The 25,000-nt window shown below is 56.6% G+C and overlaps 1 protein-coding gene, 1 non-coding gene and 2 pseudogenes across 3 annotated transcripts in view; 3 read left to right on the top strand and 1 right to left on the bottom strand.

The window, feature by feature from the left end:
• The window catches only part of LOC144960539 (uncharacterized), a 63,836-nt gene that overhangs the window by 18,982 nt on the left and 19,854 nt on the right, over window positions 1-25,000 (bottom strand). The gene's annotated exons all lie outside the window — the stretch shown is intronic.
• Window positions 7,377-10,917, top strand: LOC144960870 (large subunit ribosomal RNA; annotated as a pseudogene).
• On the top strand, window positions 21,411-23,458 carry LOC144960872 (small subunit ribosomal RNA; annotated as a pseudogene).
• Window positions 23,664-23,820, top strand: LOC144960871 (5.8S ribosomal RNA). Its single transcript, XR_013642965.1, has one exon. It is a non-coding gene; the product is annotated as a 5.8S ribosomal RNA (ribosomal RNA).

The following is a 25,000-nucleotide window of genomic DNA, read 5'->3' as shown; positions in this document are numbered from 1 at the left end:
GGGAGAGACCCTTACGAAACTGGCCGAGTAAACAAAGAGAGAGGGGGAAAGGGGATACTCCCTCTCATGCCATAATGAACGGTGGGCCCCCCCTTCGAGCCGGGAAAAAAGTCCCGCAAACCCTTTTACCAATCCCTGACTACGGAAAAGAGCTGCCATACGAGAGGAAGTCGGTTTTGGGCGAATTCAAACCCTCGTGGGGGCGGGACCTACACTCCTCTAAGGGTTGGTGAAAGTTGCCAGGCTTTGATACCATAAGAGGGGACAACGGGTAGCTGCGAATCGGGTTCGGTCGAGGAGCTGCCTAACCGCCGTGCTTTACATCAGTGGGGGCTAAACGTCCTTTCCCTTTTTGTCCACCCCTGTGGACAAAACCCGAAACGGCAGAGCATCTAGCGAAAGGGGTGTTTGGGCGATGCTACCAGCGGGTTCGCGACGGGCACGAATGCGGGCCGGGCTTTGTGATTGGGGCGTTTGCCCTAACAAATAGTGTGAACCATAAAGAAGCTCTGCCTTTTCCTCTTAATAGGCTTCTGAAAGCGGAATTCCCCCAACTGCATTTTATTTGTCCTGAATAGCTCTGCGAGCGGAATCGCCTACTGCAATTTTATTTTGCCTTACCAGGCTTCTGAGAAGCGGAATGCCACATGCATTTTTTAGTTTCCCCTTAATAGGCTTCCCGCGAAGCGGAATTTGCCACCTGCATTTTATTTTGTCCTTTATCCAGCTTCTGCGAGCGAATTCGCCACGCAGTGTATTAGTCCCGTTATGACTCTGAGACGGGATTCCCCCATTGTCCCTTAAAAAGGCTTCGGGGAAACGAATTCGCCAACTGCATTTCATTAGGCCCTTAATAGGCTTCTGCAAGCGGGAAACGCCAACTGCATTTTATTTTGGGCCTTTAACCCCGGCTTTTGCGAAGCGGAATTTTGCCAACTGCCCTTTTATTTAGTCCCCCTTTAAAAGACTTCTGAGAAGCGGAATTCGCCAACTGCATTTTATTTTGTCCCCTTTAAAAAGGGTTCTGCAAGCGGAAATTTGCCCAAAATGCATTTTATTTTTGTCCCTTTAAAAGCTTTCTGCGAAGCGGGCGCCAACTGGGATTTTTTTTTTTTTTATTTCCTTTTTTTTTTTCATAATTTTTTCTTTTTTTTTTTTCCCCCGTCCCCCCCAAAGGCTTCTGCGAAGCGGAATTCGCCAACATATTTAAACAAATCGGTGCTGGGGCTAGTTTTTCGTTTTGGGGCATTAAATTATTTTTTTTTTTTTTAAATTTGGGGCCCTCATTTACATTGGGCCTCTGCGAACGCAATTCGCCAACTGCAATTTTGTAGCATTCCCTCGCTGCGCTTCTGTTTACATTGCGCGCATTTTTCTCTCCTCTTCCTCCTCCTCCTCTCTCACGTCTCTCTCTCTCTCTCTCTCTCTCTCTCTCTCTCTCTCTCTCCTCCTTTTTTTTTTTTTTTTTTTTTTTTTTTTCGATTCCTTACTCGCTTTGGCCCAAGCAAATTCCCCCAACCCGGGACTTTTTTAATTTTAAATTTTTTTATTTTTTAATTTGGGGGATTTTGTTTTTGTTCTTTCTTTTTCCCCTTTAATAGCTTCTGCGAAGCGAATTCGCCAACTGCTCTTTTTTTTTAAAAAACGGTCGCTAAAGGGACTCTCAACTTGGGGGGCCCGCTTCAAACCCTACTCAGAAAAACTATAGTGGTTTCTCCGTTCTGTTCTGTCGTGTCCCCCCCGGCACGTTAGATGGTCTGTTTTTCGGAACGTTGGAAAACGCTTGGCACGATTGCCTTTTCGGCGCATAGTTGATACTCGATAAAGGTTTTTAAATTTCCAAATCTCCCCCGTAACCCAAGAAAAACGAATACCTGGCCGTGATAGTTTTTTTCCTTTTTCTCCTTTTCGTGTCCCGCTGCACGAAATGTTGCTTTGCTGTACCTTTGTAAAGCCTGGACACATTGCCTGGCTCGCGCATAGTTGAGTACTGGGTTTAGAAGGTTCTTACTCGCTTCTCTCCCGAAATTTCAGATGTAAAACGAAAAACCTGGCCGGATAGGTTTTCCCCCCTTCCGCCTGTGGGGGCCCCGCCTGCACGCTAAAGTGTTTGCTTTTTGCTGTAGCCTTTTTTAAAGCCGTTGACCAAATTGGGCCGGGCTCGGCGCATTTTATACTCGATAGAAATTCTTTAACTCGCTTCCCCCCTACCCGTAATCAATGTAAAAACGAATACCGGCCGTGAGTTTTTTTCCCCTCCGTCCTGTCGTTTCCCCCCTCTGCACGTTAAGTTTCCCTGTTTGGCTGTAGACTCGTTGTAAAGCGCTTAAAGCACGATTGCCTGGCTCGGCGCATAGTTTGAGTACTCGATAGAAGGTTTCTTTTACTCCCATTCTCTCCCCTAATCAGATGTAAAACGAATACCGGGCCCGGGAGTATGTTTTCTCCGTCCGTTCGTGTCCCCGCCTGCACGTTAAGTGTTCTGTTGGCTGTAGACCGTTATAAAGCGCTTTGAGCAGTTTTGCCTGGCTCGGCGCATAGTTGAGTACTCGTTTAGAAATTTTTTACTCGCTTCTCTCCCCGTAATCAAGGGTAAAACGAATACCTGCCGTGATATGTTTTCCTCCTCCGTCCTGCCCGTGTCCCCGCTCGCACGCTAAGTTTGCGTTGGCTGTAGACCCCGTTGTAAAGCGCTTTGAGCACGTTTGCCTGCTCGGCGCAATTTTGTACTCGTTTAAAAAGCCTCTACTCACATCCCCACATAAACAATAATAAAAATAATAATATTAAAAAAAAATTTTAATTTTAAAATAAAAATTAATAAAAATTTAAATAAATAATAATAATAATAATAATAAATAATAATTTATAATCCTTGGTTCGTTTCCTCGTTGGGCGCATACTTTACCAGTGGGCCACGGTCGGCCAACCGTGCCGGGGTTCAAAACCCGGGTTTGGGAGCTTATTAAATACGTTTTTATCGCCTCGGTCGATTCGAGGTTTTACCCACGGGCGCCCCCCTGTAAAACTCTCGCTAAACGGCCGAGAAGGACTCTAGCGCCCGGACCTCCCGCGTAAGCCCCCGAGGGCCGAGGGAAAAAACTTTTTGGGCGCCCATTTCCTCTACGAGCGAATTTGAATGTAAAAAAACCCACCACCATGATCGCACCCGGACCTCCCCATTTCCGACCTTTTGAACTTCGGGCCCTCCGTTAGGGCCCTGTACTCGCTTGGCGGGGTGTTAAAAAACGCGGTCCCGCTACTTCGCTAAGTCGGGGGATCGACCCACCCCGGCTCGTTCGAGGTTTGGGCCCCCCCGGCCCCAACCCTGGGCCCGGGGGTTTAAATCCCCGGGTTTTGGGGGCTTTATTCCTTTCGATTTTATCGCCTCGTCCGATTCGAGCTTTACCGCACGGGCGTCCCTGGGGTAAGAACTCTCGCTACGCCGAGAAGACCAAGCGCCGGACGGCCCCGCGGTAACACCCGAGGCCGTGGAAAAAAATTTGGGTCAGCGCATTTCCCCGACGAGCGAATTTGAATGAAATAAACCCACCACCTATGATCGCACCTGGGACCTCCCCCTTGCCGACCGGTTTGAACTTCGGGCCCTTTCCCCTTAGGGCCCGTACTCGCTTGCGGAGTGTTAAACGCGTTTTTCCCCCTACTTCGCTAGATCGGGCGATCGACGACTCGGCCCCGTCGGTTGGCCCACGGGCCGGCCAACCCTGCCGGGTTCAAAATCCCGGTTTGGGAGCTTTATCATACGATTTTAATCGCCTCTCGATTCGAGCTTTACCGCAACGGGCGTCCCTGTGGTAAGAAGCTCTCGCTACGGGCCGAGAAGACTCTAGCGGCCGGACGCTCCCGCGGTAAGCCCTCCGAGGGCCGAGGGGAAAAAAAACTTTGGTCGAGCGCATGTTCCTCTACGGAGCGAATTTGAATGAAATAAAGACCACCACCTATGACGCACCTGGGACCTCCCCATTGCCGACCGGTGTTGAACTTTCGGGGCCCTTCCCGTTAGGCCCTGTACTACGCTCGGAAGACCGTTTACGCGGCGTTAAAAAACGCGTTCCCCTACTTCGCTAGAGTAGTGCGATGAAATTCGGGCTGGCGGAGGCGGCTCGGGTTTGCCATACGTGCCTGGGGTCAGAATCCTGATTGGCACAATAAAATAATTTTTTTTTTTAGTGTCCGAAGAGGAAAAGGGCTACCTTCCGGGTTTTGGACGTAATATAGGGAAGCGGTCGCGCTCGAAAAATTGAAATTGAAGCAAGGCAGCCGAAAGGCGCGCGGTGGTCCTCTGGACACCCACGGTCACCAGCGCCTGACGAGCGGTGTCGGAGAGTCCGGAGTCGTCCCCAGGTTAGCCTCCTCGGTAGAGGACCTAGAGTCGTGTGAGCGCGAGCGTGTCCGGCGGTCGTAGCAGTCCGACCCAGCAGCGAGAAGGCCGAGAGGGGTGAACGTTTGTGCGTAGAGTCGAGAAGGGGCCGCCGGCGAAGGAGTTCGAGCGCTGGGAGTTCTCGGCGTCTGGGCTTCGGTCGTCGGCGCCCGTAGCCTCCGTGTCCCAGCGGGTCCGTCCCGCCGGTTGGAAAATGGAACGCTACCAGTGGATCCTGCCTGTAGTCTTATGCTTGTCTTGAGGGTAACCATGCACGCCTATGCTCACCCGACACTGAGGGAAGCCGCAACTGCTCCAGTATATCGGCGATAATACACGGGTGGGCGAGTTTGTCCGGACACCTGTAGAATCCCAGAGCTAATTCGTGCACACGAGTCCTCCTCCTAACGGGGTTATACCTTCCGCGGGGAGAGGCGCATTTATAGGATCTTGACCGGCGCGGGTGGTTAACGCCGCCCGCCAGGCGAGGCGAACTCTGGGTTGTGACGACCGCCTTGTTACGCGCGTGCCCGTTTGCTCGCCGTTCCCATCAAATTAGACGGCCCGGCAAGAGCCCCCCGTGTTGGCTAGGTGACGAGGATGCAGGGTTCGATCCGGAAGGGAGCCCTAGTGCGAGAACGGCCTACCACGCTTAAGGGTGGCAGCAGGCGCGCAACTTACCACTCCCAGCACGGTGAGGAGTGAAGATAAATGTCGGGCTGGGCCCTCGCATGCGACCAAGCGTCGGATTGAGCGTAGACCAAACACGTGCCGTTTGAAGACCTATACGGAGGGCAAGCCTGGTGCCAGCAGGCCGCGGTAATGCCACTCCGATAGCGTATGTTGTAGTTGCTGCGGTTAAAAAACGCTTCGTAGTTGATCTCTGAGGTGACGGCAGGACAAACCCGCGGGGGACGTGGCCCAGGCGATTATGCACCGTCGTGGTTTTGGGGATGGAGCAAGCGGGTGCCTTCCGGTGGCCGCATAACCGGACCCTCGCGACGGATCTCGCCGGGCATCGCTTGCCGTCGCTGCCGGTTTAGTCTCTTTCCGTCTAAAGCCGTGTCGGCATTTACGTGCGTATCAGGGCCGACACTAAGGTACGGGCGGTGTCTCCCGGAATCAATGGGTGCGCAAAGCAGGTCGTAGCTCGCACAGCTTTGCGCGGAACGATGTGATGAAGCCACCGCCCCGCAATGTTAACCATCGGGACCCGGTCTCCGTGGGGGCGGTGGGCGAGTTCTATAGAGACGGCCTGGGGGCGGGCGTCACTTACTACCGCGGGAGGGGTGGAATTCCGACGATCGCGGTGGACGAACAAGAGCGAAGGCACCGGCCAAGAGCGCTTCGTTGAATCATAACGAAAGTCGGAGGAACGAACGCGATCCAGGTACCCGCGGTAGGTTCCGACAGTAAACCATGCCGACCGGTTACGCGGGACGTCCCCCGGGTGGGGAAGCCTCCGCGAGGCCCCGGAGATATTCAAGTGCCTGGGCTCCGGGGGAGTCGGTCGCATGGCTGAAACGTAAAAGGAAATGGGACGGAAGGGGCACCACCAGGAGTGAGCCCTGCGGCGCAATTGACTCCACACGGGGAGCTTACCAGGGCCCGGACAACATCCGCGTGGATTGACATACTGAGGCTCTTTCATATTCGGTGGGTGTGGTGCTGGGCCGTGCTAGCCCGTGGAGGCGATCCGTCTGGTTCATTATCCGACAACGGCGAGACTCTGCCTGGCGGATAAACAATCGGCGGTCAAGAGGGGTCCCGCCTCACGGGTTGGGTCCGGCGGTCCGGCTCTCGGGTCGGGCGTTCGGTCTTCCCTCTCCAGGAGAGGCGGTGCCCCGTACCGCCGTCGCGCAGGGGCCGCGTCCTGCAGGGATTGACCTCGAGCATGCGTACGAGATGGCCATAACAGGTCTGGGAGGCCCTTAGACGGTCCTGGGCTGCACGTGTGTACAGTGGTGGCGCACAGCCGCGCGTGTAGACCTGAGCGTAGAGTCTTCATGTCCGGGTCGGTCTTCATGCGAGTTGGGGGGCTGAACTCGAATGCCACGAGTCACGGGTCAGCACGATATCCCGTGGCCGACTACGTCCCTGCCCTTTGTACACACCGCCCGTCGCTACCCTTCGGTGGACGGCGCAGCCAGGGCCCCGGAGTGGGCCGCGAGAACGGAGCTCGGCTCCTGAAATCGCAGGCGGCGCGATTGTCGCCCGACGCTCTGGCCACCGAGAGGGTTAAAAGTCGTAACAAGGTTAACCGTAGGTGAACCTTCGGTAGGATCACGTCCGATTTCGTGTTTGCCCCCAGCCCCCCGCCCGACGGTGAAGGGTTAAAACACTGGCCGGTGAGGCCGGGCTGCTCCCTGGCCGGAGCGGTCCCGGCTGAAACAACGGGGCGGCGGCGTTGCGCCGCGAGTAACCGCGCGCCGCAACGCTTGCCCCCAACACCCTTTGTCGTCGTTTGGCCCCTTAAAGCGAGAGAAAATAAATACAACCTTTGGCGTTTGGATCACTTCCTAGGCTCGCGCGTGATGAAGAGTGCGGCCAGCCGTATTGAAGTGTGTGAACTGCAGCTGCCCTCATGAACATCGACTACCGTGAACGCAAATATGCGGCCGTGGGCGTAAGTCAACCGGCCTCGTCCGGTATGAGAGGGTCGGCCCGAACGACTCGCGCAACCGTCTTCTCGGGGGGACTGAGCGGCGCGTCGTGCCGTACCGGTCGGGTCTCGGCCCGACTGGCGGCCGTAGATCGAGGGCTCTCCGTACTGACACGGGAGACGTCGTCCCCAGCCCGGGCCCTGGGTATGGGCGGAGACGACGAATAAGACGCGCAACCGAAGACGGGGAACAGCCAGACGCGATCGGCCTGCTTCTTCCGCAATCGCCTCGCCTGCTCGATTGTACACGCGAGCGAGGGCTTCGTGGGGGTATGCGGGAAGAAGTATAAAGACGCGCGGTCGGCGACGACCCGACGGATGGGGCGATCCTGCCGACCTCATATCGGACGAGGTACCCCGCCGAACTAAAGCATTTCAGTAAGCGGAGGAAAAGAAACAACGGGGACTACCCCCAGTAACGGCGATTGAAGCGGGAAGAGCCCCTGCGCTGAACCCCCTGGGCCCGTGCCCGCGGGGAGCTGTAGCGTTCGGGTCGGTGTCCGAGCGGGAATCGGGAGCGCCGCGCGAGTCTCTCTGAGCGTGGCTTGCCCAGGAGCGGTGCCAGCCCTGCCGGCGGCCGCTCCTTCCGCCGACCTCGACCCCGGAGTCGGTTGCTTGGCATGCAGCCCGAAGCGGTGGTAAACTCCACCTAATCAAGTACCTGCGCGAGTCCGTAGCGGAACAAGTACTGTGAGGGAAAAGTTGAAAAAGAAACTCTGAAGAGGGGTGCAAAGCGCGTGAAACCGCCAAGGGTAAACTGGCTGAGCCGAGCGACGTGTTCCCGCCGGGCGGCTGGGCGCCCGTTGCCCCCCCGCGGAGGCGGCCACGGAGACGGGGACGCCTTCCGACTTCGGCGGTCCGGGCGCGTGCCCCACCACTATACCCCTCGGAGAAGTGAAAGCGAGAGGCCTTCGCGGGCCGAGGCGGGATCTCTCGTCGACTCACCGAGTCCCCGGAGCGCAACCGCCGGACCGGCGTCCGCCGCGTTGACGGCCACTGTCGGAGCATGATGCTGGCGTCGGGGACCCGAGAGATGGTGATCTAAGCCTGACAGAGCGAAGCCGGGGTAAACTCTGGTGGATGGCTCGAAGCGACTCTGACGTGGCAAATCGACCCCGCCTGACTTGGCGTAAGGGGCGAAAGACCAATCGAATGCTTCTAGGAGCTGGTTCCCTCCGAAGTTTCCTCAGGATAGCCGGTGGCCGACGGAACGTTTTCACTCGGTATAAGCGAATGGTTTGGAGGCAATCGGGGGCAAACGCCCTCGTCCTACTCTCAAACTTTTCAACGGGTGAGGCGCCACCCGCCGCGCACGGGCCTGGCCTAGAATCACGGGTGCCGAGTGGGCCAATTTTTGGGTAAGCAGAACCTGGCGATGCGGGAAGAACCGAACGCCCGGTGTGTGCCCCAACGCAGGTCGCTACGGGAAAGCTAAAAGGTGTGGGTCGGTACTGACAGCAGGGCGTATGGTGGCCACGGAAGTCGGATCCGACAATGGAGTGTGTAACAACTCACCTGCCGAACCGACCCGCCCTGAAAATGGGATGGCGCTGAGCGTCGGACCCACACTCGGGCCGCCCCGCCAAAAGCGGGAGGGGTGCGTCTCCCCCCCGGGCAGGCCGGGGCGAGTAGAGGTCGCCGTGCGGGGCGTGAAGCCGGGGCGATCCCGTTCGGAGCCGCCGCGGGTGGAAGATCTTGGGGGGGAGTAGGAAATAATTGAAACGAGAGTACTTTTCTAGGCCGAAGTGGGGGAATGGTTTCCGCGGGAACAGTGCATGTACGTGGGTGAGTCGTCCTAAGGGGGCGGGTAGCTCGCCCTTGCTGAAGCGGGTACGAAACACGCGCCGGGCGGGCGGCCGACCGGGCGCCGCGCCGGCCGTCATCACCCTGCGACCGCCGTATTGGGTTTCCAGGTAAGGTTACGCTCGAACCGGGCGGCGGAGAAACGGCCCCCCTCTCCCGCGACGACGTGTCCGGAGGGGGGGCCGCCGCGGCGACGCGGACAGAACGGGGAACGCTGCGTGGCACCGGGGAGAAGCCTCGTCTCTTTTTGAGGTCTGTTCCGGCCCGGGAATCCGGTCACGGAGTATGGGCTGGCCATGCCAAAACGTCGCGCCGTAAGACAGGCTGCGTCCGGTCCGCTCACGGCGGCCCGTGATAACCCCGTCGAGGGCACGTCCAATCTCGCTGTTGCCCGGCCGAACTCATGTCCGCAGCAGGTCTCCGAGGTTACTCCTTTCTGGGCCACGAGTTAATGTTGTTAGGAAGTCGCTAAATGGGATTCCCGTAACTTCGGGAGAAAAGAGTGGTTCGGGGACGGGACGGTAGGCGTAGGGGAGGAATGCGGGCAGAACCGCACGCAGCACCCTAGTGGACACTCCGAGGGGGAGAGACTGCGCGGAAACCCGTGGGGGCGCCCGGGCCGAGCGCCTCGCTCGGCTGACGCCCCTTCGCGGGGCGCGTTGGCTGCGTCGGGGGACTACCGACGCGACCCTTCCGACTCACGCTGTCGCAGAACTGTCCACGGACAGGGAACCCGCTGTCGAATTAATAACAAGCGTTCCGACAGCTGAAAAGGTGTTTACCGGGACGTGATTTCTGCCCAGTCTCAGAATGCAAGTGAAGAAGACGCTAAGCGGCGGTAAACGGCGGGAGTAACGAGACGCTCTTAAGGTAGCCATATGCCTCGTCGTCCTAATTAGCGACGCGCACGAACAGGAATAAACGAGAGTCCGCACTGTCCCTATCTACCCCTCGGCGAAATCACAGCCAGGGAACGGCGTGGTGTAATCGCGGGAAGAAGACCCTGGTCGAGCTTGACATCTAGTCCGACTCGTGAGGAGCGGTGGGGGGTGTAGAATAGGCGGTAGCGTCTTTCGGGCCCGACCGTGAAATACCGCGACCCCCCGCGGAACCTCCACTTACCCGACGGAGTGGGGACTCGGCGCCTTCTTGCAGGTAGGAGGGTACGAGGTTCAGAACGTCAAGCCGCGCGTCGCGTCCGGGCTCGGGAGTCCACCGACGGCGGCACGAACGCGACCGCGACCCTGCCGGGGACAAGCCTCGGACGGGGAGTTTGACTGGGGCGGTACCAAATTCGTCTAAAGCGCAGCGGAAGGTGTCCCAAGGCGGGCTCAGCGAGGACGGAAACCTCGCGTAGAGCAAAAGGGCAAATGCCCTGCTCGTCCAGATTTTCATTACGAATACTGGGCCGTGGAAAGCGTGGCTAGCGATCTTTCGACGTTGAGTTTTCAAGCGAGAGGTGTCAGAAAATTACACAGGGAGAACTGGCTTGTGGCGGCCCCAACGTTCATAGCGACGTCGCTGATTTGATCCTTCGATGTCGCGTTCCAATTTGTGCGAAGCAGATTCGCCAAAGTGGCGGATTGTTCACAGTTAGGCCGCCACAGGTACTGAGCTGTTTTAGACCGTCGTGAGACAGGTTAAGTTGTAGCCGACGGATAAGCGACCTTGCCACGGTAAGCATGCTCATAAAGAGAACGGTGAGTGCCGGACCTCTCTGTTCGCGGCGTCCGGTCGTCAGGCCGATGGCGCCAGCACGTCCCGTGGGAAGGTAAGACTGAAACGCCTCTAAGTCGGATCCCCTGCCCGGGAGCAGGGGAGCTTAGACTAGGGCCCTGACGTGCCGGCATACATTAACGCAACCCTCGGTTCGTCGGTCTAGTGCCGTGACCGGCCCGCTCGTCACGCGCGCTAATCTGTGGTGCGCGTGGCTGGGTCGGTATCCATCCACGTCTCCGTTTGGGGCTAGAAAGCGCGTGCGGACTCATGTATTCCGTCGGGGTGTGGTAAGAGTAGAGGCTGTCCTGGGTACGGCGATCCGTGAGACTAAGCCCATGACGCTGAGATTTCCCTCCAGGCAAGGGTTTGTCTCGGCCACCTTTCCACCCGGCACGGCACTGCCCGGCCCGATCGCCAGCCTTCGAGTCCTTGCTCTGCTCGGCTCGGCATGCGGGCGTGCGGCGCGCGGCGGCGGCGTTGCGAGAGTGGTCATAGATCACGTATAAATACATTTACTTTACTTTTACTTTACTTCGTCATAGTTCTATCTCTCCTAAGAACTGGAGATATTTTTTTTCTCTCCACCTGTGTCGCAGAAGGCAACTAATCCGTCCAGAGGCACTAATCCGTCCCAGAGCACTAGTCCGTGCCCAGAGGCACAATCCTCCAGAGGCACTAATCCGTCCAGAGGCCTTTTAGTTTTCCTTCGTTTGCGTCTGCGAAGTAGAAATTCGCCTACTGCATTTTTTTTTGTTTTTTTTTTTTTTTCAATTTTGTTTTTTTCACTTCCTGTCAGGCCCTTAGTAGGCTTCTGCGAAGCGGAATTCGCCAACTGGCATTTATTTTTTTAGGTCCCTTAATTAGACCTTCTGAGAAGCGGGGATTCGCCATTTCCCCCCCCTCGTGGATCTTTCCTTGCATTGGGAGTGGGCGTGAGGGCACACGGGAGGGCAAAGGTGTAAATCCCGGATCGACCGTCACGAGACCATCCCGGTATCCGATCCAACAGCCACAGGACTGCTCGCCCCGGGGTGTGACTAAAGTTTTGATTCCACAACGGTGCCCGAATACAGGCCCTATCCCGGGCGCCCACACTATTGTCCTTATGTCGAGTCCCAACCAGTCCCTCAATGGCGAAGCGGTCTGCCGCCTAGCCAAATAAACGCGTTCGTGTCGCCCGGGTCGTCGGCACGTGCCGAGAAAAAAGCGAACGACCCATGCATCATCGATTCGCGGGCCTGCCGATTGAAAATCACGGCGGGGATGGCGAACTGACGCGTATAGTGTCCCGGAACGTCCGAGGAGGGGCCAGAGGTATGGCAAAAAATGAGCTTTTATCAAAGCTATTGGCCTTCATTGCGTTGATATCCTCCTGTTTACAGGAATCCCACCTTTATTCAGGCGCGCAATCGTCCCGATTCCAGATCCCAGGCTATAGGTGGTCCAACGCGAGACAGCTTCGAAGGCTCAAAGGAGGGGTTGAGCGTGTATGCTAAGAGCCATCGAAGGTAAGGGTCCATTGAGAGCGTAACGGACGCAAAGGGGGTGAACCAATTTCACTGGAAGTAGGTGGACTGGGTTTGCATATTATTTACAAACAACTAGAGCGACTTGGACTACAACCACCGGTACCGTGGTCAGCCATCCTTCCATCTGTCTGGAGACTTTAATAGTCACCATCACGAATGGGCTACCGAAGTCAGCAACGAGGCAGGAAGACAACTCCGCACTGGATGGACTGTAATGCTCTACACCTAGTGTACGATCCTACAGCCTTAGGGTACCTCCCGGGTTACCCGCCATAAGAGGAGTACAAAAAAAACCTTCCATACCTCAGCCCTCGTAACGAAAAGCGCGAACGGTGGAACCGCTGCAGGTGAAGCGACAGTCCTCGGGACTTTCCGCATAGCCAGCACAGGCCGGTTCTTGTCACAGCTGGGTGACAATACCGAGGGTGCATCTCTCCCACTTTGCAGAGGGAATTTCAGGAAGGCTGACGGGAGGAATTCAGGTTCCTATATCGAGCAGGTCTGCCCTGCCATTCCTCCCAAGTCCAAGAATATAACCAATTTTAGTAGGCTACTGGTTAAGAGCGCTCAACGCTCTATTCCACGGGCAAGCGGAAATGTCTACAACCCCTTGCTGGACAGCAAGTCGAAGAGCTGTACCGAGAGTACCAGCAGACCCAGTCTCAGACACAGCCGATAGACTACTTCATCTCTGGCAGGGGGAAAGGGAAGCAACGTGGCGGGAGACCGTGGAAAAGTCTCGACTTTACACACTCCAGCCGCCACGCTTGGCGTTTGATAAAGAAATTGGACCCAGATCGGAATTTCGCGAAGGCTGCACCGGAATGCGAGGCAGACACAATTGCCAAATAGTTTTAAAGAACCGAGTAAAGCGGTCCCTAATCAGCTTTTGAGCGCGTGTCCGCAAGGCGTACCGACGATTTTGGACTCGCTACCCTGGCGAGAGTCGGACTGGACGGCCCCGTTCAGTCCCCGAGAAGTGGGTGCAGCCATAGCGAAGTAAAGAACGGCAAAGCAGCAGGATAGATGTGTATTTCCCGATATGGTGACGCATCTGGGCCCCAGGGCACGGCCTGGCTAGCAGAGCAATGTCGGACGTCCTTGAAAAGGGAAAGCTTCCACAAGTGTGGAAGCACGCGAAGATAGTTGCCATCCTGAAGCCAGGGAAGCCGGCGAAGGAGGCAGACAGTTACAGACCCATATCGCTGCTGAGCTGTCTTTACAAATTGTTGGAGCGTGTTCTATTAAACCGATGGGGGCCGGGTCCTAGACGCTGCCCTGCCACCAGAGCAGGCAGGCTTCAGGGAAGGGAGGTGCACCACGGAGCAGTCATTGCCCTTACAGAGCATATTGAGCACGGTTCGAGAGAAAACAGCAAACAGGTGCTGTGTTTATAGACCTATCACGGCGTACGATACGTCTGGTGCGATGGGTTAATGCTCAAACTTGCAAAAAATCATAAGGTGCAAAAAGACCCTTGAAGTGTTCTCTTCGATCTTAGGGGAAAGCAATTCCACGTCGCGCTGGAGACGTCACGAGCAAAGTAAGGAAATTGAAGAATGGGGTCCCTCAGGGGTCGGTACTTGCGCCAATGTTGTTAAACGTTACATTAGCGATATGCCGAACACTTCCTCCCTGAGGCTGGATACGCAGACGACTGGGCACTCGTTACTCAGAGTAAAGTGTGGACCCGTCTCGAGAGCGTACTCAGCGAGGACGTCACCAGACTCAAATCCTACTTTGACAAGTGTACCTGAAGATGAACACTTCAAAAACCGTGGCCACTGCATTTCACTTATGCAGTGGTTGGCACACCCGTAAACTGAATGTCCTAGTCGGGGACCAGCCACTCCCATATGAGCCGCGTCCAAAATATTTAGGGGTGACGTTGGATCGCAGCCTTACCTATCGGGCTCATCTCGAAGGGGTTGCCCGGAAGATAGAGAAGCGGAATAGTCTTCTGAGGAAGTTGGCGGGATCGACTTGGGCGCTAGCCAAGCGCTCCTGAGAACATCCGCCCTGCACTATGCTATTCCACCGCGGAGTATTGCGCTCCAGTGTGGGGTAGAAGCAGAAACGTTGAGAAGGTGGATGTAAAACTTCGCAAGTCGATGCACATAGTGTCGGGAACGCTAGCAACAACCCCTAGAGAATGGGGCCCGGTAATGGCAGCGATCCAGCCCCCCGATGTCCGGAGAGAGACCATTACGGGAAACTGGCTGAGTAAGATCAAAGAGAGAGGGAATGGGGATACCCCTCTCATGCGCATAATGAACGGTGCCCCCGTTTCGAGCCGAAATAAGTCCCGGCAACCCTTGTACGCAGAATCCCTGACTACGGACAGAGCTGCACATACGAGATGGAAGTCGGTTTGGACGAATTCAATCCCTCGTGGGGGCGGGGACCTACACTCCTCTAAGCTTGGTGAGAAGTTGCCAGGCTTTGATACCAGTAAGAGGAGACACTGGGTAGCTGCGAATCGGCTTCGGTCGAGGAGCTGCCTAACGGCCGGTGCGTTACATCAGTGGGGTCTAACTTCCTGTCCTTTATGTCCACGCTGTGGGACAAGAGACACCGAAAACGGCAGAGCATCTAGTCGAAGAGAGGTTGTGTTGTGGACTGCTCAGGCGGTTGCGACGGTGCACGAGAATGCGGACGCGACTTGCTGATTGGGTCGATCGTCATAACATAATAGTGTGAACAATGAATGCATTTATTGTCCTTATAGCTTCTGCGAAGCGGAATTCGCCAACTGCATTTTATTTCAGTCCTTAATAGGCTTCTGAGAAGCGGAATTCGCCAACTGCATTTTATTTAGTCCCTTAATAGGCTTCTGCGAAGCGGAATTCGCCAACTGCATTTTATTTAGTCCCTTAATAGGCTTCTGCGAAGCGGAATTCGCCAACTGCATTTTATTTTTTCCTTTATAGGCTTCTGCGAAGCGGAATTCGCCAACTGTATTTTAAAATCTGGTCGTCCTTAATAGCTTCTGATGCGAATTCGCAACTGCATTTATTTTATTTTGTTCCCTTTTATTTGTCCTATACAGGCTTCTGCGAAGCGGAATTCCTGTCAGCCAATTCTGCATCGCACTGCATTTTTTTGTCCTTTACAGCTCTGCGAACGGAATTCGCCCATCTTTTTGTCTTGCTCTGCGAGCGGATTCGCCAACTTTTTTTTTTTTTTTTATTTCCTTTTTTTTTTTTTCTTAATTTTTCTTTTTTTTTTTTCGCGTCCTTAATAGCTTCTTGCGAAGCGGAATTCGCCAACAACTATTTTTAACAAATCTGTCGCTCGCTAGTTTTTTGTTTTGCGCATTAATTTATTTTTTTTTTTTTAAATTTGGGTCACCTCATTGACATTGACCTCTGCGAAGCGAATTCGCCAACTGCATTTTGTAGAATTCGTGCGCTGCGTACTGTTGAATTGCGGCATTTTCTCTGCTCTCTCTCTCTCTCTCTCTCTACTCACTCTCTCTCTACTCTCTCTCTCTCTCCTTCTCTCCTTCTTCTTTTTTTTTTTTTTTTTTCGATTCTTACTCGCCTTTTGCGAGCAGATTCGCCACTGTGCTTTTTTAATTAATTATTATTTTTTTAAATTTGGGGGGATTTTTGTTTGTTTTCTTTTCTTCCCTTAATAGGCTTCTGCGATGCGGAATTCGCCAACTGTCTTTTAAAATCGTCGTACGTACTCTCAACTTGTGCTCAGCTTCACCGTATCAAAGGAAAACTAGTAAGTAGTGTTTTCTCCGTTCTGTTCTGTCGTGTCCCGCTCTGCACGTTAGAGTGTTGCTGTTGGCTGTAGACGCGTTGTAAAGCGCTTTGAGCACGATTGCCTGGCTCGGCGCATAGTTGAGTACTCGATAGAAAGGTTCTTTACTCGCATTCTCTCCCCGTAATCAGATGTAAACGAATACCTGGCCGTGAGTAGTGTTTTCTCCGTCCTGTCGTGTCCCGCTCTGCACGCTAAGTGTTGCTGTTGGCTGTAGACGCGTTGTAAAGCGCTTTGAGCACGATTGCCTGGCTCGGCGCATAGTTGAGTACTCGATAGAAAGGTTCTTTACTCGCATTCTCTCCCGTAATCAGATGTAAAACGAATACCTGGCCGTGAGTAGTGTTTTCTCCGTCCTGTCGTGTCCCGCTCTGCACGTTAAGTGTTGCTGTTGGCTGTAGACGCGTTGTAAAGCGCTTTGAGCACGATTGCCTGGCTCGGCGCATAGTTGAGTACTCGATAGAAAGGTTCTTTACTCGCATTCTCTCCCCGTAATCAGATGTAAAACGAATACCTGGCCGTGAGTAGTGTTTTTCCGTCCTGTCGTGTCCCGCTCTGCACGTTAGAGTGTTGCTGTTGGCTGTAGACGCGTTGTAAAGCGCTTTGAGCACGATTGCCTGGCTCGGCGCATAGTTGAGTACTCGATAGAAAGGTTCTTTACTCGCATTCTCTCCCCGTAATCAGATGTAAAACGAATACCTGGCCGTGAGTAGTGTTTTCTCCGTCCTGTCGTGTCCGCTCTGCACGCTAAGTGTTGCTGTTGGCTGTAGACGCGTTGTAAAGCGCTTTGAGCACGATTGCCTGGCTCGGCGCATAGTTGAGTACTCGATAGAAAGGTTCTTTACTCGCATTCTCCCGTAATCAATTAAAACAATACTGCTGATAGTTATTTCTCCGTCTATGTGTCCGCTTGCACGTTTAAGTGTTTGCTGTTGGCTGTAGACGCGTTGGATAAAGCGCTTTGAGCACGATTGCCTGGCTCGGCCATAGTTGAGTACTCGATAGAAAGGTTCTTTACGCATTCTCTCCCGTAATCAGATGTAAAACGAATACCTGGCCGTGAGTAGTGTTTTCTCCGTCCTGTCGTGTCCGCTCTGCACGCTAGTGTTGCTGTTGGCTGTAGACGCGTTGTATAAAGCGCTTTGAGCACGATTGCCTGGCTCGGCGATAGTTGATAGAAAGTACCCACCCCTATCGATAACGAAACCTGGCCTCCCTTTCCCGTTTGACTATGCCTGTTGGCCTGTAGACGCGATTGTAAAGCGTTACCGATTGCTATAGTGGATCGAACTTTACTCCATACATAATCAATTAATACATAATGACGTATAATACTATCATTAAAATAATTAATACTATAATAATATAATCATTAATAATAGTTCATATGAGGTCTTGTTCGATCTCGTTCGCCAACTTTAAGAAGTTGGGCCGGGTGGCCAACTCGTGCCGGGGTTCAATCCGGTTTGGGAGCTTTATTCATACGATTTTATCGCCTCGTCGATTCGAGGCTTTACCGCACGGGCGTCCTGGGGTAAGAAGCTCTCGCTACGGCCGAGAAGGACTCTAGCGCCGGGACGCTCCCGCGGTAAGCCCTCCGAGGGCCGAGGGAAAAAAACTTTGGTCGAGCGCATTTCCTCTACGGAGCGAATTTGAATGAAATAAACCCACCACCTATGATCGCACCTGGGACCTCCCATTGCCGACCGGTTTTGAACTTCGGGGCCCTTCCCGTTAGGGCCCTGTACTCGCTTGGCGGAGTGTTTAAACGCGTTCCCGCTACTTCGCTAGAGTCGGGCGATCGACGACTCGGGCTCGATCGAGTTGGCCCACGGGCCGGCCAACCGTGCCGGGGTTCAAATCCCGGTTTGGGAGCTTTATTCATACGATTTTATCGCCTCGTCGATTCGAGGCTTTACCGCACGGGCGTCCCTGGGGTAAGAAGCTCTCGCTACGGCCGAGAAGGACTCTAGCGCCGGGACGCTCCCGCGGTAAGCCCTCCGAGGGCCGAGGGAAAAAACTTTGGTCGAGCGCATTTCCTCTACGGAGCGAATTTGAATGAAATAAACCCACCACCTATGATCGCACCTGGGACCTCCCCATTGCCGACCGGTTTTGAACTTCGGGGCCCTTCCCGTTAGGGCCCTGTACTCGCTTGGCGGAGTGTTAAACGCGTTCCCGCTACTTCGCTAGAGTCGGGCGATCGACGACTCGGGCTCGATCGAGTTGGCCCACGGGCCGGCCAACCCTGCCGGGGTTCAAATCCCGGTTTGGGAGCTTTATTCATACGATTTTATCGCCTCGTCGATTCGAGGCTTTACCGCACGGGCGTCCCTGGGGTAAGAAGCTCTCGCTACGGCCGAGAAGGACTCTAGCGCCGGGACGCTCCCGCGGTAAGCCCTCCGAGGGCCGAGGGAAAAAACTTTGGTCGAGCGCATTTCCTCTACGGAGCGAATTTGAATGAAATAAACCCACCACCTATGATCGCACCTGGGACCTCCCCATTGCCGACCGGTTTTGAACTTCGGGGCCCTTCCCGTTAGGGCCCTGTACTCGCTTGGCGGAGTGTTAAACGCGTTCCCGCTACTTCGCTAGAGTCGGGCGATCGACGACTCGGGCTCGATCGAGTTGGCCCACGGGCCGGCCAACCTGCCGGGGTTCAAATCCCGGTTTGGGAGCTTTATTCATACGATTTTATCGCCTCGTCGATTCGAGGCTTTACCGCACGGGCGTCCCTGGGGTAAGAAGCTCTCGCTACGGCCGAGAAGGACTCTAGCGCCGGGACGCTCCCGCGGTAAGCCCTCCGAGGGCCGAGGGAAAAAAACTTTGGTCGAGCGCATTTCCTCTACGGAGCGAATTTGAATGAAATAAACCCACCACCTATGATCGCACCTGGGACCTCCCCATTGCGACCGGTTTTGAACTTCGGGGCCCTTCCCGTTAGGGCCCTGTACTCGCTTGGGGGAAAGTGTTAAACGCGTTCCCGCTACTTCGCTAGAGTCGGGCGATCGACGACTCGGGCTCGATCGAGTTGGCCCACGGGCCGGCCAACCCTGCCGGGGTTCAAATCCCGGTTTGGGAGCTTTATTCATACGATTTTATCGCCTCGTCGATTCGAGGCTTTACCGCACGGGCGTCCCTGGGGTAAGAAGCTCTCGCTACGGCCGAGAAGGACTCTAGCGCCGGGACGCTCCCGCGGTAAGCCCTCCGAGGGCCGAGGGAAAAAACTTTGGTCGAGCGCATTTCCTCTACGGAGCGAATTTGAATGAAATAAACCCACCACCTATGATCGCACCTGGGACCTCCCCATTGCCGACCGGTTTTGAACTTCGGGGCCCTTCCCGTTAGGGCCCTGTACTCGCTTGGCGGAGTGTTAAACGCGTTCCCGCTACTTCGCTAGAGTCGGGCGATCGACGACTCGGGCTCGATCGAGTTGGCCCACGGGCCGGCCAACCCTGCCGGGGTTCAAATCCCGGTTTGGGAGCTTTATTCATACGATTTTATCGCCTCGTCGATTCGAGGCTTTACCGCACGGGCGTCCCTGGGGTAAGAAGCTCTCGCTACGGCCGAGAAGGACTCTAGCGCCGGGACGCTCCCGCGGTAAGCCCTCCGAGGGCCGAGGGAAAAAACTTTGGTCGAGCGCATTTCCTCTACGGAGCGAATTTGAATGAAATAAACCCACCACCTATGATCGCACCTGGGACCTCCCCATTGCCGACCGGTTTTGAACTTCGGGGCCCTTCCCGTTAGGGCCCTGTACTCGCTTGGCGGAGTGTTAAACGCGTTCCCGCTACTTCGCTAGAGTCGGGCGATCGACGACTCGGGCTCGATCGAGTTGGCCCACGGGCCGGCCAACCCTGCCGGGGTTCAAATCCCGGTTTGGGAGCTTTATTCATACGATTTTATCGCCTCGTCGATTCGAGGCTTTACCGCACGGGCGTCCCTGGGGTAAGAAGCTCTCGCTACGGCCGAGAAGGACTCTAGCGCCGGGACGCTCCCGCGGTAAGCCCTCCGAGGGCCGAGGGAAAAAACTTTGGTCGAGCGCATTTCCTCTACGGAGCGAATTTGAATGAAATAAACCCACCACCTATGATCGCACCTGGGACCTCCCCATTGCCGACCGGTTTTGAACTTCGGGGCCCTTCCCGTTAGGGCCCTGTACTCGCTTGGCGGAGTGTTAAACGCGTTCCCGCTACTTCGCTAGAGTCGGGCGATCGACGACTCGGGCTCGATCGAGTTGGCCCACGGGCCGGCCAACCTGCCGGGGTTCAAATCCCGGTTTGGGAGCTTTATTCATACGATTTTATCGCCTCGTCGATTCGAGGCTTTACCGCACGGGCGTCCCTGGGGTAAGAAGCTCTCGCTACGGCCGAGAAGGACTCTAGCGCCGGGACGCTCCCGCGGTAAGCCCTCCGAGGGCCGAGGGAAAAAAACTTTGGTCGAGCGCATTTCCTCTACGGAGCGAATTTGAATGAAATAAACCCACCACCTATGATCGCACCTGGGACCTCCCCATTGCCGACCGGTTTTGAACTTCGGGGCCCTTCCCGTTAGGGCCCTGTACTCGCTTGGCGGAGTGTTAAACGCGTTCCCCGCTACTTCGCTAGAGTCGGGCGATCGACGACTCGGGCTCGATCGAGTTGGCCCACGGGCCGGCCAACCCTGCCGGGGTTCAAATCCCGGTTTGGGAGCTTTATTCATACGATTTTATCGCCTCGTCGATTCGAGGCTTTACCGCACGGGCGTCCCTGGGGTAAGAAGCTCTCGCTACGGCCGAGAAGGACTCTAGCGCCGGGACGCTCCCGCGGTAAGCCCTCCGAGGGCCGAGGGAAAAAACTTTGGTCGAGCGCATTTCCTCTACGGAGCGAATTTGAATGAAATAAACCACCACCTATGATCGCACCTGGGACCTCCCCATTGCCGACCGGTTTTGAACTTCGGGGCCCTTCCCGTTAGGGCCCTGTACTCGCTCGGAAGACCGTTTACGCGGCGTTAAACGCGTTCCCGCTACTTCGCTAGAGTAGTGCGATGGGAAATTCGGGCTGTTCGGAGGTCGGGCTCGGGTTTGCCATACGTGCCTGGGGTCGAATCTGAATTTGCACCAAAAAAATTTTTTTTTTTAGTAGTCCGCAAGAGGAAAAGGGCTACCTTACCAGGGGTTTGGGACGTATAGTAGGGAAGGCGGTCGTCGGTCGGAAAAATTGAAATTGAAGCAAGGCGAGCCGAAAGGCGCGCGGTGGCCTCTGGTACACCCACGGTCACCAGCGCCTGGACGAGCGGTGGTCGGAGAGTCCGGAGTCGGTCCCAGGTTAGCTCCTCGGTAGAGGACCTAGAGTCGTGTGAGCGCGAGCGTGTCCGGGCGGTCGGAGCAGTCCGACCCAGCAGCGAGAAGGCCGAAGGGGTGAACGTTTGTGCGGTAGAGTCGAGAAGGGCCGTCGGCGAAGGAGTCGAGCGCTGGGAGTTCTCGGCGTCTGGGCTTCGGTCGTCGGCGCCCGTAGCCTCCTGTCCCAGCGGGTCCGTCCCGCCGGGTTGGAAATGGATACGCTACCAGGTTGATCCTGCCTGTAGTCTTATGCTTGTCTTGAGGGTTAAGCCATGCACGCCTATGCTCACCCTACACAGAAGGGGAAGCCGCGAACTGCTCAGTATATCGGCGATAATACACGGGGTGGGCGATGTTTGTCCGGACACCTGTAGGAATCCCAGAGCTAATACGTGCACACGAGTCCTCCTCCTAACGGGGTTACCTCCGCGGGGAGAGGGCGCATTTATTAGGATCTTGACCGGCGGCGGGTGGTTAACGCCGCCCGCCAGGCTGAGGCGAACTCTGGGTATGTGACGACCGCTGTTAGCGGCGTGCCCGTTTGCTCGCCGTCCCATCAAATTTAGACGGCCCGGGCAAGAGCCCCCCGTGTTGGCTACGGGTGACGGAGGATCAGGGTTCGATCCCGGAGAGGGAGCCTGCGAGACGGCTACCACGCTTAAGGGTGGCAGCAGGCGCGCAACTTACCCACTCCCAGCACGGTGAGGTAGTGAAGATAAATGTCGGGGCTGGGCTCGCATGCGAGCCTAGCGGTCGGATTGAGCGTAGACCAAACACGTGCCGTTGATGACCTATCGGAGGGCAAGCCTGGTGCCAGCAGCCGCGGTAATTCCAGCTCCGATGGCGTATGTTGTAGTTGCTGCGTTTAAAACGCTCGTAGTTGGATCTCTGAGGTGACGGCAGCGACAAACCGCGGGTGACGTTGCCCCGGCGATTATGCACCGTCGTGGTTTTGGGGATGGAGCAAGCGGTGCCTTCCGGTGCCGCAACCGGACCCTCGCGACGGATCTCGCCGGGCATCGCTTGCCCGTCGCTGCCGGTTTAGTCTCTTTCCGTCTTAAGCCGTGTCGGCTTGGTACGTGGCGTATCTGGGCCGACACTAAGGTACGGGCGGTGTTCTCCCTGAATCAATTGGAGTGCTCAAAGCAGGTCGTGCTCGCACAGCTTTGCTCGGAACGATGTGATGACGCCACCGCCCCGCAATGTAACCACGGGACCGGTCTCCGTGGGGGCGGTGGGCGAGGTCTATAGAGACGGCCGGGGGGCGGCGTACTACCGCGGGAGGGGTGGAATCCGACGATCGCGGTGGGACGAACAAGAGCGAAGGCACCGGCCAAGAGCGCCTTCGTTGATCATGAACGAAAGTCGGAGGAACGAACGCGATCAGGTACCGCGGTAGTTCCGACAGTAAACCATGCCGACCGGTTACGCGGGGACGTCCCCTGTGGGGAAGCCTCGCGAGGCCCCGGAGAAATCAGAGTGCCTGGGCTCCGGGGGGAGTACGGTCGCAAGGCTGAAACTTAAAGGAATTGACGGAAGGGCACCACCAGGAGTGGAGCCTGCGGCTCAATTTGACTCAACACGGGGAAGCTTACCAGGTCCGGACACCGCGTGGATTGACAGACTGAGGCTCTTTCATGATTCGGTGGGTGGTGGTGCATGGCCGTTGCTAGCCCGTGGAGCGATCCGTCTGGTTCATTCCGATAACGGGCGAGACTCTGCCCTGGCGGATAACAAACGGCGGTCAAGAGGGGTCCGTCTCACGGGTTGGGTCGGCGTTCGGCTCTCGGGTCGGGCGTCGGTCTTCCCACTCAGGGAGAGGCGGTGCCCCGGACCGCCGTCGCGCAGGCCGCGTCCTGCAGGGATTGACCTCGAGCAGTGCGTACGAGATGGAGCCATAACAGGTCTGTGATGCCCTTAGACGTCCTGGGCTGCACGTGTGCTACAGTGGTGGCGCCAGCCGGCGCGGTGTAGACCGTGAGCGTAGGAGTCTTCATGTCCGGGGTCGGTCTTCCTGCGAGTTGGGCCGTGAACTCGGAATGCCACGTAGTCACGGGTCAGCATCCCGTGCCGACTACGTCCCTGCCCTTTGTACACACCGCCCGTCGCTACCTTCGGTGGACGGCGCAGCCAGGGCCCCGGAGTGGCCGGCGAGACGGAGCTTCGGCTCCTGAAATCGCAGTCGTCGCGATGTCGCCCGAACTGCGCTGCCCCGAGAGGGTAAAAGTCGTAACAAGGTTACCGTAGGTGAACCTTCGGTAGGATCACGTCCGATTTCGTTTTGCCCCCAGCCCGCCCGCCCGACGGGTGAAGGGTTAAAACACTGTCCGGTGAGGCCGGGCTGCTCCCTGGCCGGGGAGCGGTCCAGGCTGATAAACGGGGCGGCGGCGTTGCGCCGCGAGTAACCGCGCGCGCAACGCTTGCCCCCCCCACCCTTTGTCGTCGTTTGGCCCTTAAGCGAGAGAAAATAAATACAACCTTTGGCGGTGGATCACTCGGCTCGCGCGTCGATGAAGAGTGCGGCCAGCCGTATTGAGTCGTGTGAACTGCAGCTGCCTCATTGAACATCGACGTCTTGAACGCAAATTGCGGCCGTGGGCGTAAGTCACCGGCCACGTCCGTATGAGGGTCGGCCCTACGACGTCGCCGCAACCGGTCTTCTCGGGGGGGACTGAGCGGCGCGACGTGCCGTACCGGTCGGGTCTCGGCCCGACTGGCGGCCGTAGATCGAGGGCTCCCGTCTGACCACGGGAGACGTCGTCCCCACCCGGCCTCTGGGTATGGGCGGGGGACGACGAATAAGACGCGCACCGAAGACGGGGAAGCACGCACGCGATCGGCTGCTTCTTCCTCAATCCTCGGGCCTGCTCGATGTACACGCGAGCGAGGGCTTCGTGGGGGTATGCGGGGAAGTAAGTATAACGACGCGCGGCGAACCCGACGGATGGGGCGATCTGCCGACCTCATATCGGACGAGGGTACCCGCCGAACTAAAGCATTTCAGTAAGCGGAGGAAAAGAAACCAACGGGGACTCCCCCAGTAACGGCGAGTGAAGCGGGAAGAGCCCAGCGCTGAAACCCCCTGGGCCCGTGCCCGCGGGGAGCTGTAGCGTTCGGGTCGGTGTCGAGCGGGATCGGGAGCGCCGCGCGAGTCTTCTCGAGCGTGGCTTGCCCAGAGCGGGTGCCAGGCCCTTGCCGGCGGCGCTCCCTTCCGCCGACCTCGACCCCGGAGTCGGGTTGCTTGGCAGTGCAGCCCGAAGCGGGTGGTAAACTCCACCTAAGGCTAAGTACCTGCGCGAGTCCGATAGCGAACAAGTACTGTGAGGGAAAGTTGAAAAGAACTCTGAAGAGAGGGTGCAAAGCGCGTGAAACCGCCAAGGGGTAAACTGGCTGAGCCGAGCGACGTGTCCCGCCGTGGCGGCTGGTCGCCCGTGCCCCCCGCGGAGGCGCCCCGGAGACGGGGACGCCTTCCGAGTTCGGGGGTCGGGCGCGTGCCCCACCACGGCGGGTCTCCGCTGCCACCGGCACCGGGCCGTCTCGTCCGCGCGCCCTACGCGGGTCGTCGGCCTGCGGATCGTGGGCGCGAGTTGGCACGAGAGCGGTCGTATTCGGGTGCCGTGGTCGACCGCGGACAAACGGCGGCGGTTCGCCCCGGGGGGTTTCGGCCTCCCGGGGGGGCGGCTCCGGTCCGTCGAAAGGTGCGCAGCGTTATTCCGGTACCTGCCCGACCCTCTTGAAACACGGACCAAGGAGTCCGACGCCTGTGCGAGCCGCGGGTTTCCACTAAACCCCACGGAATGAAAGGGAGAGGC

The sequence above is a fragment of the Berghia stephanieae genome, chromosome 15, assembly GCF_034508935.2.
Source record: "Berghia stephanieae isolate SIO BIC M18660-M18661 chromosome 15, UCSD_Bste_1.3, whole genome shotgun sequence".
Lineage (NCBI taxonomy): Eukaryota > Metazoa > Mollusca > Gastropoda > Nudibranchia > Aeolidiidae > Berghia > Berghia stephanieae.
Note: the sequence above shows the minus strand (reverse complement) of the source record. Positions and strands in the feature narration are given on the sequence as shown.